Genomic DNA, 18,398 nt, shown 5'->3' on the forward strand with positions numbered 1-18,398 from the left:
AGGACAAGGAAGAGAAGTAGGCAACTTCAACAGAGATTGATAGGCTTTCCTTCAGGCTGGAGGAAGACTTCGCTATGTTCGTCGATATAGTGAGGTGGGATGACTTGGTGTTGTAGCCCCAGAGCACTACAGTTGGGCAGGATCCTTGAGGAGTCCACCTCATGGATCAATACCTTGCTACAGGGGCCCACATTATTCAGTAGCAAGATGGATCAGTGTTAGTTGATTAAGTCAGATTCCAAAGTGACAGTTACAGAGACTAGTAGCAGTCAGATGCCAAGGAGCGCAGTGCAGAGTTCACAGCAGTACAGTTGGCATAGTGCAGAGTCAGCGACAACGCAAATCCTTCAGTGACAGTGCAGTTGCTAGTAGTAGTCAGAGGCTCAGGAGACAGATGCATCATACTGATCACAGTTGATTCAGTATTTTGGATGTTTTTCAGTTGCAGATGTTGCAGTTGCAGCAGCAACAGATGAGAGGGAGTTGCAGTGCAGATGCAGTGTTGGAAACAATATGGCAGGGTCAGGAGCAGCACAGATGCAGCGTATATCAGAGTTGCGCAGTGGTTGGTGAGTAGTTTGGCTAGACATCAGCAGCATGACAGGAGATGATGCAAAGACAGGGTGTTGTGGCAGGGAGTGCAGCACTAGAACAGATTCCTCGCTAAGAGGGAGTGTTAGTTTTTTGTAGCATCGGATGTGTTCTAGCCATGAAATTTGGTGGAGAGGATAGAATACATGGGATCTCCAAAACCTAGAAATCGTTTCTGGAAATTCTGCCTAGAAATGACATGATTAGATTATTAACCAGTTTTTAAATATTTCCTAAGTATAAACTTAGGGAATATGGTTTATTAATCACTATTAATTAAGTCATGGCAAGAATCATCTAGAAACTCACACAGATCGATCCAGAGATGATCCTAGCCACTGATTATGTTTTAATCTTGGTCGTTGGTGCTCTAACAGAGGGTTATAAGAGGAGGTCGATGTGGTGATGGCGAGTACACTTGAGCATTTCGATTTCTTGGCAGATCAATTTCCAAAGTAGCAGCAGCCAATTGTCAGAGAGAGCTAGAAATCAAAGTAGTGAGTGAGGGACAGAGACAGTGAGACTAGAGGAAGCATTCCAGATCCAACGAGTGCATTGCATAGAGGCAGAAGAGCCACAGAGAGGCTAACACAGGTGCAGTGCAGCAACTTCTAGAGGCAAGTTTGATTTGCTAAGAGGGAAAGACATCTTCAGTTCCAGAGGCCGGGAAGGAGCCCCAAAGCACCAGAGAAGCATTTTCCCAGCCAACAGAACGCAGAATGACTTCATCATAGACCAATTAGAGGCTTGACATCAAAATGGGTGCACAAAGCAGCACAAAGGGTCAGAGGGCCGAGTTTCTGAAGGCAAGTTGTGCCGAGGATTGCCTATGGGTTGAGGAAATTTCTCACTAGATTTTGGCTAGTATTTTTCTCTGTAGGATTGCCAGATTTCGGCATCCAATTGTACTCAGAATTTCTCATTGTTACATAATAATAAAACCCTCATTTGTTGCACTAGTTTTCCCGCATTGGGTTTTTTCGAAGACCTTTGTCCAAAAATAATTGTGTTGATTTTATGTGTGCGCTAGCATTTCTCAGCTTCCAGTGTTTATTTTTCAACATAATTTATATTTGTGAAGGTTGCAATGTATTTATTTCGATATTTGTCGTAGCAGATAAATTGTTAATTAATTAACAATTAGGAGAAATAATATCAGTTGCCGCAATAGGGTTCCAGTTTGGAATTTTCACGGGCTGGAGGGAAAAACTTTGTCGACCATCTGTGTTTAGAAACAAAAATGAGTCATTGAGACGAAAGACCGATGAAACTCTTGCAAAAATAATAGGCTTACCTAGGTTGTTACATACATTCATGGTCTTACTAGCATCGTTTACATTACATAACTTGTAGAATGGGTTTACAATGACACATGAACTGCTGATAGATGATCCGATCTTGTTGAAAAAATTAGTACTTCCGCTTCTTTGGAACTTTGACAAAAACTGTGCAACATCTAGCTCCATATGGGGACGTGTTGCTTCCATGAAGTCACGTGAGAATCCCAAAATCCTGCATCCAAGAAAACAGAAGTCCATGAAATATATATCCATTCAAAATCGAAATCATCATGCATACATAATAAATGTCGCTAGAATAGAAATTTCTACTCTAACAAACTGAAACATTAAAGACATAATATAAATGTATGAAATAAAACTATACAATGGCATGAAATAAAAAGGAGTAGGGTTAGAGATACTATACAAAAGATTCCCCATGGCATCAAACATCTTCAACATAGTGCATATTGAGCATCTATCGGCTCTCTGACAGGTCTGGAAGCTGCTTCTCTGATGTGCCATGCCTGATCCTGCATATCATGGGACTTTGTCTTATCCGAATATCGAGTTGCTCTCGATCATCAGATGCATCAAACTTCTTCCTTCTCTTCTTTTCATTTTACTTTTCTTCCCAGTGGCAATTGATGTCAATAATGAGACCACTATAGATTTCTTGTTTTCAATATGCTCGGATGAAAAATCTGAAGAGCCTGAAGTATGACCAACCTTATTCTGAATATACTATGTTAAAGGTGACACATAAGTTTGATCAATTTCTTTTACAATCATGGCATTTCTATTCAACCTATTTCCAATGGGACAAGAGACCTCTTTGCAGTGAGATGAGAATCGTTATGGTGGATTGGGAGGCTTATGATATGTCAAAAGTTCTTTGTCCCTCTCATCCTCTGATCTATGTTGAAATTCTTGCACCTACAACCTTTCCATCTTTTGTAATTTTTCCATTTCTTCCAACCTCCTCTGCATGGAGCTCATTTCCTTAGCATGTCTAACTATTAATTTTGCTTGATCGATTTTTGTCTTCACGAATCTGTTTTGAAGAGTGAAATGCTTAGCTTCCAAGGCTTTGATTTCTTGTGTGTAATTGTGCTCCATGGTCTTTATCTTGTCAGAGCAGTTAACCTCCATGGCACTGATTACCTGTAATTTCCTTTGTTCCATTGTTCTTATTTGTTGTGTGTGATCATCCTTCATGGTCTCAATCAAATTTTGCAAACTATCCTCAATGCCATTCATTTGGTTGAAATGTTCATCCTTAATAGCATTGATTTCCCTAGCATGATTTTCCTTCATGGTGATCAAATGGTCTTGCATGGTGGTCATCTGATTAGAATGATTAGTCTGCATGATTTTCAGTTCTTCAGCATGCTTTTCTTCTCTAGCTAATAACCTATTCTGAAGAGAAACCCGACTAGCTTCCATGTCCTTTATCATTCTATTATGGTTTTCTTGCATAGAATTTATTTCTTTCTTGTGTTTTGCTTTTATGGAGCTTAGCTCCTCAACACGCTCCTCCTCCATGGTATCCATCATGTTCTGAAAATTGATCCTTTGACTATACTGAGCAACTTCCATTGCCTGTAACTTGTTCCCCATAGAACTCATTTCTCTGGCGTGATTTGTTATTAATCTTGCTTGAGTAGATTACATGTCTTTGATCATTTTAGCTAATTCCTAAACAATATGCTTATCATTTTCCTTTTCATCGTCAAAATGATTAACCTAGTTACTAGTCCATGCCTTTCCACTATCAAGGACTCTTCTTGCAATGGCACAAGTGGATTCATCATGAAAGTGGTCACAAGGTCTGCAATATGGCAATTCTTGATCGTTATCATATAGCAACTCATCCTCTTGAAACTTCTTCATGCAATTCTCTATATCAGCGAGTTGACCTCTATGCTCCTCTCACATACTTTTAATGATTTCCTTTAATTCATCAATCTGATAAATTTCCTCCTCGGCTTCTTTCTTTGGAAGGTCATGAGGGTGACCTTGAATGTTAGTAAAACGACAAGGGGCAGACAAGTCATCAATGGTGACTTGCTTAAAGGGAAACGGAGCTAATGGATGTAAGAGAGAAAGATCCTTGTGTTCAAGAAATCCACAAGAAGCAAGCTTCTAGCAGGAACTCTTGTAAGAAATGAAAGAAGTGGAGTCACCACTTGAACATGAATCTAACTCCAAAATCCAAAAGGCAAAAAACCGGAAAGTTACTGAGGGAGAAACAAATAGATATCAAGGAGGGCTTCCTGTCTGAGAAAAATTTGAATGCTTACTAGAATGTAATTTGCTTAACCGAGCTCTGAGAGCGGAGTTAAACAAGCTACCAAGATTCTTTCCAATGTAAGTTTTTGTGAATGGATGAATAAGTGGAGTCGCCACCCAAACAGGGAACTAACCCAAATGTCCAGGTGCTAAGGTGCAAACAAAGAAGTGAACAAGGTGATAATAAGATTAGTGAGATATCAAAGCGCCCGCAAATGTGGTGCTTGATGGATTAAGATGATGAAAATGGATTAGGAGATTATGAGGATTGACGGTAGATGTCGTCAACGCTAAGGTCCAAAAAAAAATGGTCCCCAACAATGGCGCCAAAAAATGTTGTCCCCTGGATTGTACAGGCACTGCAACAACCGCTCATGGCGGGGGTTGTAACTTTGATCCCCGCCCACTCCGTTCTAGTTGTCTCCCAACAAAACACTATGGAAGCTAGTCCCTATGGAATGAGGTGAAAGAAAATAAGTCTGAAACCAACTTGTTTGGGAGACACAGATGAGTGCCCTAGCTACTCAGTATAATTTAGCAAGAATAATGATTAAATTATATTTTAGGTATGAGACCAGTTCCTTATGGAGTCACAATTCTTGCTTATTACAAATTTAGACCAAGTAACCGGATGGACACCCCCTTCTTAATATGATAGACTAACCTATATGAGATGCAATTCCTAAGAGCTAGGTGTGATGCAAGGATGTTGGTTATTTTTAGCTTAAATGCCTAGTCTAAGTTGAACCCTCTCCCTTAACGTTTTGAAAAACAGTCTTCAGAGTAGGTTGTGAAATGGAAGCCAATGGGAAGCAGGCAGTGACCTGATTAACGATACCTTCCCTTGTGTTCCACCCACCTAGTGCCTCCGGTGCTGCAGAGACTGTGGCTCTGACAACTGCAAGGTCACTGTGTTGCCCACTAAGAAGAGTTGAATCCCTCAAGCTAATTGGAAAAGGGCTGCCCTAGGAGTCTATCAACCAACCTTATGCTTGGAGGTAAATTATTAATGCAAACTAAGTCTATGATGCTTATGCAAGATAGATTGAGTGAAGTCTTTTTGAGTTAAGATTGTTTATGTTATTTACGTACTTAGTGTGAATTATCTTATAGCCAGAGTACTTAACAATGATTAGATAACAATCTTAAGAAAAGACAAGCGCTTAAAAATATAAGTGCCAATATTCAACAATATTCCACAAGATGCTTAGAAAATGCCAAATGACCAATGTTGAGATGCTTATTTAGAATGATAACCAATGAAACTTAAGATGCAAAGTGCTTAAGATAGACAACCAAGATATTAAAGCCTCTTTAGATTATGATTTCTTAGAGCAATTATCCAATGATTTCTTAACAATGCCTCAGTTAGATATCAAACACAATGATGCCAATGCTCTAACAACTTAAATCACCAATGAGATTTAAAGACATAGATGTTGAGTGTGTTAAGTGTCAAGTTAACAAATTCTCAAGATAAGCAAGTGTTAGATTCCAAAATCAAGAATAACATTTCAACACTTATTAGTTCTAGGACAACAGTAAGAAAATCACTTTAAACGAAGGTTAGTTGGGAGTGGGAGGTAGGTATAACCAACCCTTCTAACAAAGGTATGTATATCCCAACATAAAGCTACGCTCAGGTAAGATGGACATAAGCGAATCATCTATCAAAAAAAGTCAACTTCTACTTACATGAGTTTAAAAGGTTGATAATTTCTTCCTTGAGTAAAGGATTGGTCCTGAAAGGTCTATCGTGTCTAAGGATTGGCCTTAAAAGGTGAACACTTTATTATATAAGGGTTGATTAAGATCATATGATCAGGATTTTACAGGTTGATTAGACACTAACACAGGCTTAACACAGGCTCACCTAAACCCATGGTCTCACATGCCCTTGAGGTTGCTAAGATTGAGATCGCATATCTTGCGTTCCCATATTTGATATCTCTGCCAATTTGTGTCAACTTCGGATATGCATTTCGTAGCAGGAATATCTGGCCCGGTTTTAGATGGGTGGGTTTAAAGTAGTTGAATAGCAAAAGAGAATTATGAACGTGCCCAATTGAACTAGAATAAATACCTGATAAAAATAGCGCTTGCCTGGCTCCAGTCCCTGCATTACAGCATCATAAATATACCCCGGGTCCCCCCATCCCAAACTTGTATTAGCAGGTTCATGCACATCTCCGAGCGGGTATAGGCGACGGAATGAGCCCTTGCCACGCTAACCAGCTCCCCCTCATGTATTCAGTATCTGTCATAGCTCTTTATGCCATCCCTTGTCAGGAACGTGACATGCATTTCATCCTGATCGAAGGTAAAGGCCGTGTGTAGTTGAGCTGGATCGTTGAGATTGCGAAAACTAACAGCGTCGCTCCTCGCCAGAAAATGGTCGGTGGAGGGCAGGGGATTGTGATCCTTATCCACCCGTTGGATATCTCAGACTATCCCCATTGAAAATCACGGCTCATAAGGCCTTCGCAGATGGAGGAGAGGAAGATCCAAATAACATGACCCCTCCTCCTTCATCCAGTTTGAGCAAAAGGAAGACAGCAGGACATAACCTATGAAATGCACGTATGCGGAATCTGGAGGATTATAAATCCCTAGCCTGTCCATGTCAGAAGAAGAGGAAGATGAATTTGCAGTCCAGGTGAGAGTGAACGTCACATTGTCTCCCGAGCGGTTCAATGGTTTTGGAGAGGATTCCAAAGTTAACAACCCACCCGCCGGCCCGATCATCAGATTCACCACCACTACAAATACAATTATCTTTGGTTCGTCGAATTTCGTTCTTCGACCCATTTCATCTGGCAACCAAATTTGCTAATGCAACGTAAACTACCTGGGTTGCAACATATTTGTAGAGGATAGACACAGAGAAACAGAAAAGTGAAATCAGGGTTTGAGTTTTAAGAAGGCTCTATATAGCCATCACCCAGCAGAACACCAAACTTGCATTGTTTTAGATTTTCGAAAAAAAAATTTAGATTTTCGAAATAATTCAAAAATTTTAATCACTAAAAGATGATGCCCTGAAGTTGACACTTACAGTATCGCAGAACACAGGTGGAACTACTTGCAGAGAACCTCTCACATAGAAACTCGATTTTTAGGGAGAGCCGTTTGGTGCAGAGGGCAAACAAGAAGAAGCACTAGAGGGCAAACCAGAAACTCGATTTTTAGGGAGAGCCGTTTGGTGCAGAGGGAAAACAAGAAGAAGCACAGAGGGCAAACCAGAATCACTGGAAGTTATAAATTTGAAAAAATATATTATAATATGAATGAGTGTGCACAAGATTAAAAATAGTGTATAAGCCTACTATTTTCTATGTTTTTGTTTTATGTAATTCTATCATTTTCTTATTCAAATTGATGACGATGCTTTGACACAGTTTTCTAACCCTCTTTTTAGTGAAAAGACAATGTCAAGGAATTGATAGTAATATAGTGTTATAACTGTCCTTAATGTCTCTGAAAGCATCACATTTCAAAATGAAATGTTTTTCCCATTCCACTACTCAAGAAGTGCAAAATGTACACACCCGTTCTTTCCAAGCTTCTTTAGGCCTATTCCACCGTCTCCAAGCTTCTTTAGGTCTATTCCACCGTCTGGTTTCACACAGAAGTTGATGCGAGTTAGTTTTTAATTGAGCAATAAGAATCTTTGCTCTCCATGGAATGTTAGCTCCAATGTACTCTTTTTGTTGGAAGTCCAACATATATAATGTGCTTACCCAATTTGCATAAGATTTATGCATTGAGCTATAGTGATACTGTAATATCTATGTATAAAGAATATAATATTAAATAATAATAGTATTGGTATTAGTGTGTTATGTTAGTGTTATGGTTTGATTTGTGCATGAGAGTAAATTTATTTTTAATAAATTAAGTGTTAAGAGGGATGAAAATTTTTGAAGTGTACATTTTTTTTACAAAGAAATGATTGCATTTAAAAAGATTTTATTTATCTTGGTGCTCTATAAATTTGAACTTAAGATGAAAAGAATTATACATCTTTTTCATTTTGATTAATATACTAATAAAATGTTTTAATCACGACATTTTTTATTATTCATATTGAAATCTTTTTTTATTATTAATATATTTTTAAAATATATGTCTCTTTTAGACTCCAATATTTTTATATATTTTCAATTTTACATATCTATCTGTTTATATAGTTAATATTCAAGTATTTTACTTGATACTTAATACTTGGCATTTATGTTGATAAGCTTGAAGAGTGTGCGGACGATGTCGGATGCAATGGCCCCAAGCTTGCTAGTACAGTCATTACTCTTCTCCTTTATGCTGACGATATCGTTTTTCTCGACAGAACTCATAATGATCTCGACAAGCAGCTTAAAGTCCTCCATGATTACTGCTCCAAGATGTGTATGATTATTAATACCGACAAGACTAAAGTCATGATAATTAAATCCAAAAAGATCAACCATGATAATTTTATCTATGATAACAATTACTTGGAGAATGTTTTTTTATACTTGAATATTTAGGTATTGACATTCATCATCAACTCAAATGGAATAATAGAATTAAGAAAAGGATTATTGAAGGCTCTAGAACTTATTATGAGCTTGAAAATAGTTGTAAGTTGACCAATCTTTGGGTTTGGAGTAAAAAAAAATTCCTCTTTTAGACTCTCGTTGTCCTTGTTATTTTATATGGCTGTGACATTTGGGGTTGCAGTATATCTAGAGAATTGTAGAGGAAGATCGAGTTGATCCAAAAGCAATTTTTAACCTACAACCTCAAGATTAAAGGAAATACTCCCCATCATATCCTCTTGACCGAAGCTAGTCTTTCCCCCATTGAAAGCATGGCTATGTTTCAGTATTTGATGTATAAGAAGAAGCTTTTCAACATGAAAGCCAAGAGGTTCCCTAAAATGTCTTTTGTCTCTAGCCAAACCCACACCTTCGGCTCAAGTGAGGATGGCACAAGGATGCCCAATCTTAGCTTGACCATTGGGTGATAAAGGACGAGATCATCTTGGAGAAGAAGGATAATGAACCACACTGGTTGAACCACACTGGTTGGTTCGAAACGCGTCGACAAAAGATTGATTATGTGATTTTGCCGAAGATATCCAGACAATGTTATGGATCACAGAAGTCTAAATTCCTTAAGAAGGATAATGTTAAAAATATTATCACTTCCAAATTTAAAGATAAGTTGTGGGATAATAAGGGGTTAGAGGGGAAAAGGAAGTTAAAGTATTATAAAGAGGTGATCAACCCCACTCTTGCTAACCAGAATTATCTTTCCACCTTGACCATTGCTAAGAAGAAGATAAACATTGCGAAGATAAGAACTAATTATCATGAGCTTTGAAGTGAAATCGGGGGTTGGTCCATCCCCAAAACACCTTGGGATGAAAGAATTTGTCAACTTTGTGATACTAAGAGCGTTGTTAGAAAATTCCTTGAACTGCAACAACTGGATATTATTCTCCTAACTTCAACAATTTATTTGTCTTTTCTAATTATTATTACGACAAATAGTGAATAATTCACACTGCAATTCTTCACAAATAAAATGTGATGTGGAAATAAAACAAGAACTGAAAAATAGATGCAAACACACACAAAATAATGACACTGTTGGTTTTGGACAATTGCCCCTAGAAAAAACTTGAAGGGAAAACTGGAGCAGCAGATGAGGGTTTTATTATTATGCAACAATTTGAGAGAATTATTACAACTGGTTTCCCAACTAGAAAACCTCTAGTAATCAATTGGAAAATATGTTGGAGACACTTTGTCTCCCTCTGCAATCACATTGGCCTCTCTCCATCCACTCACAACTCCTCTAGGCTATTCGCACCTCTACTCAAAATGCGTACTAGTGACTCTAGATGAACTTGCACAACCCCTAGAACCCTTCTAGGTGAGTCGTATTGCCTCCCTCTGTCTATGGAAATGATTCGCTCTGCCTCTCATATACTGATCTGGCCTCTGGAAATTGAATTGAACCTCTTCCGTCAACTTGCACTAGGTTTTCTGGCTAACTCGCTCTGCACAAATCAACCTCCTCTATAGAAAATTTGGTCTCCTCTTTTCCTACCTCCTAGACACTAGAAAACTAAAGAATATATCATTTGGATCTCTGCTCCCAAATCTCTATTTCTCCCTCTCTCTGATTCTCTTTCGGCTCGAACTGCACCCTTGCTTAATACCGTGAACTCGGTAGTTCGATCTACCTTCCTCACTCGATGTAAATTGTGTCTTCTCCAAACCCCTTTAACTTTCTCTTATAATATCTCATTAGGGCATCAATGACCGAGATCTAATCATGATCGATGGCTCAGATCATCTTAGACTCTGTCAAATCACTTTTCTGGAAGTCACTAGAGCAAAAACAATTTTCTCAATTAATACCTACTAATTAATCAATTTTCCTAAGTTAGACTTTAGACTTAAGAAATTTTTAATTATTGATCAATTAATTTAATTGAGAGGTTTTTAAGTGTTTTACTTGATACCTTTTCTGAGGTTTGGAGATCTTGTGTTCCTTAGCCTCTCTAACACCTTAGAGACTAGAACACATGTCTGACGCTACCATTTCCATAAAAAACTAACACTCCCTCTTTGCGAGGAATGTGTTCTCCACTCTCCACTATCCATTCTACTCATCTTCTCCTTAATGAACAACCTGTAGTTGGACTAACTCACATTTCACACAATCTCTGATTCAGTCGCTACAACATGTAACTAAACCATCTCGTGCTACTACTACGCAACTCTGATCTCACAATGTTGATGCCTCTGTGTTGTAATGAATCTAGTTGGAATTGTACATTCGTACTACATCTACACTGCTACCACCACACACCTATGTGAATTGATCTCTCATATCCTAAAGATCCAGCCTCCATAAGGCTACTACCTCTTAAGCTAGACTCCCTCTGAGTCTCTATTGTGTCTTTGCAATTGTCCCTTGAGTATTTGTCTAGAAATAGCTCTGCACTATCCACTAAGCACCTAACTGCACCCAACTAGCTTTGCAACTACCTCCTGAGCATCTAACTATAACTAGCTTCGCACTGTCTCTCAAGTATCTGATTGTTCCTTGTTGACACTTCAATCCTCGTGCTGCTCTACTATTGGTGACTCCCATAGCAAAGGTATTGATCCATGTGAAGAACACATAGCAATTGGATCTGATCTATTGATCAAGCTTACTATGGCTAAATCTCGACCTCTTGCTACTCCTCCCACAGACCCTGCCTGATCCTGGAAATCTGGAGTATCATGATCCCCTTCTATCTGGAGGTATTGTCGCTATCAATGTGAATTCTTCCAATCTGGAGGTCAACTCATCGATCTTTGTCGAAGATGTTGTCTTCTCCACCTTCTTGTCCTTCTTTCTCTTAGGACACTCGCTAACGTAGTGACCAAATTTACCACATCCAAAGCATTTGACCTTTGACAAGTCCTTCTTCTTCTTCTCTCCTTTAGAGTTCTATCCCTGACTAGGACCCTTCTTCGCTTCTCCTTTACTTGCAAGAGCAACATTCTCCTCCTCCTCCACTTTCGATCCCTTGCCACTACTGCTTATAGTACATTCTGCGAGACTGAGCCTTAGCTCCTCCTAAGTGAAGTCACTCCATAGGCACTCCCAACCTGGAAGCGTGTCTCATCCAGAAATCACTTGGATGAATGTACACCACTGCTTGGATAACTCATTGAGTTTCGTGCACACCAGCTCACTGTCTGGTGGTTTCTCTCCTACATTTGCAAGTTCAACTCTAATTCCTTGAATCGTGGTGAGGTATGATGTAACACCCTCACCCTTCTGCATTTTGACTGACCTCAACGTCTCCTTGAGATTTATTTTCTGATTCTCAAATGGATCTTCATACAACTTCACAATGGCATCCTGTTAGGGTCCTATAATTTTTATAGGATTGCTTGATTATAGTTGATCATTATTATATTTTGGATGTTGTAAATAATATTCCATGTTGTAAATTATTTTCAAAAAAGGTCAAAACCTTGAGAAAATAAAAAAATATGCTTATATGCCATTTTATCCAAAGTTTTAGTGACAATGTAAAAAGCAGAAAGGCATGAATGGATAAAGTATTGGACATATTTTATATTTCTAAACCTTTATCCTAAGTTCAAAGCAAGAATCAAAAGGTGCAAGTGGACAAAGCTCTTTTGTCGCTTATGGTTAAAGTACAACAACATTGAAGGCATCGGGATGTCATCCCACTCTTGATCAACGGACTTCATCCGTTTTCGGCCCCCCCTCTCCATCCTAGCTTTACCACTAGGGGGGGGGGGGGGGGTCTGAAAAGGTGGTATTCCCCACCGGGTCCCATGGCTGCGTGTTCGCTCCCCTACATTTCGCACCCCCCCTCACGATATCGCCTACCACTCCAACCCCCCTCCGAAAACTGCTTACCACTCTCCTTTCCCACCATCTTTCCTGCGCACTCCTGGTTATGTTACCCTCCATTCCCCGACTGCCATGTCACCTCCCGCATCGACGTCATTCATTTGTCTCATGATCAGTTGAAACTATGCTCTTTCCTATACGCCACATTTATTTAAAACATGGTTCCAAACCAATGAGGAAGAATTTTTAGAAACTGAAAGAGGTTTTTGCTTCCAACATCCTCATATACAAAAACCTCTCTCATTTTTCTAACAGCGATTATGGTTTTGGATATACAGATGAATTTTTACAAACATATTTTCCCAAATTTTCCTATTTAGTCATACTTTTGCATAACATATTGTGGTCAATCAGTGATGACTCTTGATAAATTGGAGGAGGTTTATGTTCCTAAGATGCTAAAGTAAAATAACCTACTTCATATTTTACATAGCTATTACAGAATGAAGGATACATGTACATCTTTACAGCCTATTTTTTTGGACTGTGCAAAGTCCTGTTTCAGTCACCTTTTTGCAAAGAATATTGGGAACAGCTAGAGCTTAATTTTGGCAATATGAGAGAGGTTTATCTCAAGAACGCATTTATATACAATAACCTCTCTCACATTTTACAAATCTATCTCAGATTGAGATATACAAAGGGATTACTGGACCGTATTTTGCAGAATTTTGGGAGAAAAATGCTCAAAGACAGTTAGCCACCTCATCAACTAAGAGTTGCAATCAAATTCAAATTTCTCTTCTTGGCCAACAAAAATCCATAATGATAGTGCCAAGTAGATACATTAGTTTTGAATTTCCTACATTTAATTTCTTTTTGTGTAAAAGAGTTTAGGATATTTGTAAAAAGATCTTGAGATTTTTATCAAGATATTTTAGTTTAGAATTTGTATAAATACTTCATCATTTGAAGTAAGAAAGGGTTGGGGTTTGTATGAAGAAATCTATTGTCCAATGTAAAGCTTCTCATTGAGCTCAAATGGACTGATCAATAATACAAAGACTTTTCACAGGATTCTTGTGTTACACTTTACTGGTGATGTTTTTCTTATTGTAATTGTTGTTTCCATTGTTATTCTCTATATGTTTATCATCTGAAATCTAATTGTAAAACAGGAGATGTGAAAAATAAGATATGTTAATTGAACACATTATTTGGACTGTTTTTACAATCTGTATGTTTTCTCTTGAAGTCGGATTGAAAAAATCTTAAATTCTTTTCAATCACTACTGAAACACACTTTTTCTCCATTTCATAATTCAATTTAAAAGATCCAGTAAATGCAACTAGCTTGCCCTGTGATTACTCTTGTAAACATTTGATGCAGCGTCCAGCTTTGTTTGACTCCATTTCCCATTGGATTCCTCTTGATCTTCCAACCAAACCATTTCCAAAATTAAACTTTGATCCCAATAACTAGCCTGAAATTCCCAGTAAACAAAGCTAAATCTCACAGAGAGATCCCTCTCTGAGTTTAGGAGGGCTAGATCCTAAACTCGAAAGCGGTTTTGATGTTGCCTCTGTGGTTTTTTCTTCAGCCTTGAAATTACGGAACACTAACACATCCCACATGTCCTTTGTTGTATTCTTATCTGCAATATTGATCCAAGTGGATATTGGTGGCCACCCACCTATTCCACTTGGATTCCCACCATTGTTTCTTTCAGTTTCCTTAATTGTAGCACAATTTACTATTTTTGGTAGTTTTCGGGTCCTAAACTTCCAGAGTCGTTTTGAGGCCCTAAACAACATTTTTTTTGGAAAACGGGAAAACCCACAATGTATGGTAGCAATTTGTAGTCGAAAGTTGTAGTCTTCAGATAAATGTTTCTAACGAGGTATCATACGTGTCAAATGGAGATCGTATGCCAAAGTTACTACCTCGGGAATTTGATGTACAAATTTACCCCAATGAGGCCCACAGACTTTTGGCGCTTTATCTCCTAGGGTTAGGTTTTTGGATGTTATAGGTTTTCCGTTGTTTCTTAATAATAAATAGGCCTTTGAGCCTCATTGTAACACAATTCAGAAGGCATGTAGCTGCCATATCTCTTCTCAGAGATAAGCTACCATCACCTGAGCTAGTTTATATCCATTCTGCATGTAAACAATTTTTAATACCCTGTTATTAATTAATCGAAGTTATTTTTTCGTTGTATCTCTGTGTTTATGTTTATATTTGTATTTAAATTTGTTCATTCATAAATCTAGATCAACAGTATCATAGCGGTCTATGCTTTCTTTGTTTTCTGTGCATGTCGCCAATGACGTCGGGGTATAAGGAGTTGGGACTTGAACTGGTTGAGCCTTTGCAAGACTGTCCCCGCTAACACTGATGGCCTCCCATGGAGAAAGAAAAGAAAGATGATGGAGTAGGAGATCGTATCAAATTATTGCTCAAAGAAGCTCTTGAGCAGCAAAGGAATGAGATGATGGACAACTTTGCCTAGATCCTTCGGCGGATGCCACAGGCAACGCATCTTCATCCAATAGTCACTTCAAAGATGTCGCCCCCTTCAAGGTACAAGGGAACTTCGATATACCTATATTCAAAGGTGAAATAGATGCAAATGTTGTAGATAAATGGTTGAATCTGTTAGAAGGTTATTTTTTACTCCATAGTTTCTCCGATAGGGAAAATATTACTTTTTCACTACTTAAGGTCGCCCCCCATGTCAAGGACTGGTGGGAAACTTATAGTGAGAAAAGGGCTAAGGAACCCTCTATTTGTAGCCACCCCCTCTTAGAACTCTTTCTGAGACATTGTGAAGGAACAATATTACCCCGTGGGGAGGTATGAGGATAAGTACATACAGTGGACCACACTACGATAGCAAAGGGACCAAGATGTGCCTGAGTTCACAAATATTTTTCATACTCTACACACAAAGTTGGGTATCAAAGACTCTGAGCGACTTCTGGTGCCCCAAGTACTGCGGTTGTCTGCAAAAACACATTCAGGAAGAAATGGAGTTTCAATACATCTCCTTGCTTGGTGATGCATACCAATACGTTGCCAAGATTGAACAAAAATTTAAACATAAGAAGTGCGACTTTGGATCTGCGAATCAGAAGTAGGGCAAGAGCACCCCCAAACTGCAGAATAAAGGATGGAGCCATAGTGGAGCGACCCTGACAACCCATCAAAGTAGCAAGCAAAGAATGGCACCACGAAGACGAAGAAGGACATAGAAGAGTGGTGTGAGTTCCACAAGAGCCCCACTCACAACACAAATGAGTGTTGCACCAAGCAGTCATTGGTGATTGAGCTGAAAGCTTCAGAGTTTGATGCATGTTTTGATTCTGAGCCCGAAACAGACAAAGGGAACGACAAGGGGGAGCAGATTATTGATGTAGAACCTAGTGCCATCATTGCCACCACCAAGGTCCAGAAGACTGAGCCCGAAGATCTAGAGGAGGGGGGATGTCTCTTCCACTCACTGATGTGGGTGGAGGGTTCTCTGTTGCAGTTCATTGTCGACATGGGAGCCAAAAGGACCTCATTTTAGAAGAGTTCATAAAGCAGTTGGGCCTACTGACCACACCACACCTGCAATCGTACACCTTCGAGTGGCTCCACCAAGGACGAGATCTCCACGTAAGCCAACAGTGTCACCTTCCCTACAACATCAAGCCCTTCATGGATGATGTATTGTGTGATGTTGCTCCTCTTGAAGTTTGTGATGTGTTATTAGGCCAACCATACTTATGGAAGCATCATAATGTGTATGAGTCTAGGCCTCGCACTATTATTATTACTTTCGGCAATAAGTTATACAAGATATCGGAGGTAGACCCACCTACTGCCATCTATTTGATATATGTTAAGCAATGTAGTAAGATCATATCCCAGACCAAGAAATTTGTTTTCTTTCTTATTCTCTCTAAAAGAAAGGGGAAGATAGTGGCCACATCCATGACCCCCGGGAAGGGTTCCCCCACACAACAAAAGTAGGTGGATAAGGTCGTGGAAGAATACAAGGACATCTTCTCCTCACCCATAGGGGTACCTTTTCACTGTCAGGTTAAGCATTCGATCGATCTGACTCCCGGAGCACCTCTACCCAATGGGTCAATATACCATCGCTCCATTATGGAAAATGAAGAAATGAAATGGCAGATCCAGGGGTTGCTGCAAAATCACACATCTAACAAAGTTCCTCACCATATGGGAGCCCGATTGTACTTGCACAAAAGAAAGATGGAACTTGGAGGCTTTGCATTAATTATTGGACACTAAACAAAATCATTGTCAGGAACAGGTATCCAATCCTATGGATTGATGACCTTGTTGACTAGCTCAAGGGGGGAAAGTATTCAACAAGATCAATTTGAAGTCTGGTTATCACCAAGTGCAAATACAACCCACAGATGTATTGAAGACCGCCTTCAAATACAAGGAGGGCATTTTCAAGTGGTTAGTCATGCCTTTTGAATTGGAAAATGCCCCTGCAACTTTTATGAGGCTGATGGATGACATATTATAGCCCTTCACCAAGTCATTTGTGGTTATATATCTGGACAACATCCTCATATTCAACAAGAGTTGGGAAGAGCACCTACAACACATTCAACAAGTCCTTCAAACCCTACGACAACACAAACTGTGTGCCAACTTGGAGAAATGCACCTTTGGTATGAGCCAAGTACAATATTTGGTCTACATCATTAATGAGCAAGGCATGCATGTGGATCTTGCTAAGATCCAAGTCATTCAGGATTAATAAGCCCTGAACACTCTAACAGATCTTCACAGCTTTTTGGGCCTTGCCAACTTTTATCAGAGGTTTGTGTTGGGATTCTCTCATATCACTTTCCCTCTAAGTCAAGTTACCAAGGGCGGAGCGAAAGAAAAGTTTTCAGGTCTCAGTCCCAACAGAAGGCGTTCGTTGAGTTGAAGCACCGCCTTTGCTCTACATCTGTACTCACATTGCAAGACTTGCAACAACCATTTGAAATTGAGACAAGCGCCTCCAACTATGATATTGGTGCAGCTCTCACCCTGCAAGGGCATCCAGTGGCCTATTACAGTGAGACACTTTCCGATACAATTCAAAAATACCCCACCTATGATAAAGAGATGTATTATATCATGCAGGCATGCCGAAAATGGAAGCATTACATTTTGGGGAAGGAGACAGTCATCCACACAAATCACTGATCTCTTTAGTTTATCCAGACACAAGGGAATTTGTAGAGCGATCGGCATCAGAAGTGGTCTACATATATGCAACAATTCCACTTGAACATTAAATACAATAAATGCAACACCATGTTAGTTTTTGTAGCTTCAGATGGTGTTCTAGTCTTGACAGTTGTTAGAGAGGCTAAGAAATACTAGGACTCCATAACCCAGAAAAGATTTCAGGAAAACCCACTTAGATATGCCTTAATTAAGTTAATTAATCAATAATTAAATTTTTCCTAGGTCTAATTTAGGGAAAATGATTAATTAACAATTGATTGAGGAAGATAATATTTCTCTAGAAACTCACACGGATCGACTAGGAAATAATATCAGTCATTGATTAAGTTTTAATCTTGGCTGTTGGAGTCCAAAATGGATATTATAAGAAGAGATTGATGGGTAGATGGAGGAACATACTTGAGATCGATTTCCTTGGGTTGTTCGATTTCTCCTGAGAGCAACAACATTTTTCCAGAAGAGTACGAGCCAGAGAAGGGAAGAAAAGACGAAGAGGGGAAGAGACAATGAGTCCAAAGGAAGTTTTCCAGATATGAAGAGTAGCTTGTAGAGTGACAAAGATGGCCACAGAGAGATTGACGCAGGGGCTG

The 18,398-nt window shown here is 39.1% G+C and overlaps 1 protein-coding gene and 1 pseudogene across 2 annotated transcripts in view; both read right to left on the minus strand.

The window, feature by feature from the left end:
- Positions 1 to 18,398, minus strand: part of LOC149185140 (putative inactive purple acid phosphatase 9) — a 121,081-nt gene that overhangs the window by 47,117 nt on the left and 55,566 nt on the right. The gene's annotated exons all lie outside the window — the stretch shown is intronic.
- On the minus strand, positions 6,172 to 7,438 carry LOC149185141 (putative inactive purple acid phosphatase 9; annotated as a pseudogene). The gene is made up of 2 exons (XR_016257386.1): positions 7,219 to 7,438; positions 6,172 to 7,011 (listed from the first exon to the last, which is right to left on the minus strand). The product of XR_016257386.1 is annotated as a putative inactive purple acid phosphatase 9 (transcript).

Source organism: Pinus tabuliformis, chromosome 3_2, assembly GCF_031772625.1.
Source record: "Pinus tabuliformis cultivar Carrire ecotype Pingquan chromosome 3_2, CPIR1, whole genome shotgun sequence".
Lineage (NCBI taxonomy): Eukaryota > Viridiplantae > Streptophyta > Pinopsida > Pinales > Pinaceae > Pinus > Pinus tabuliformis.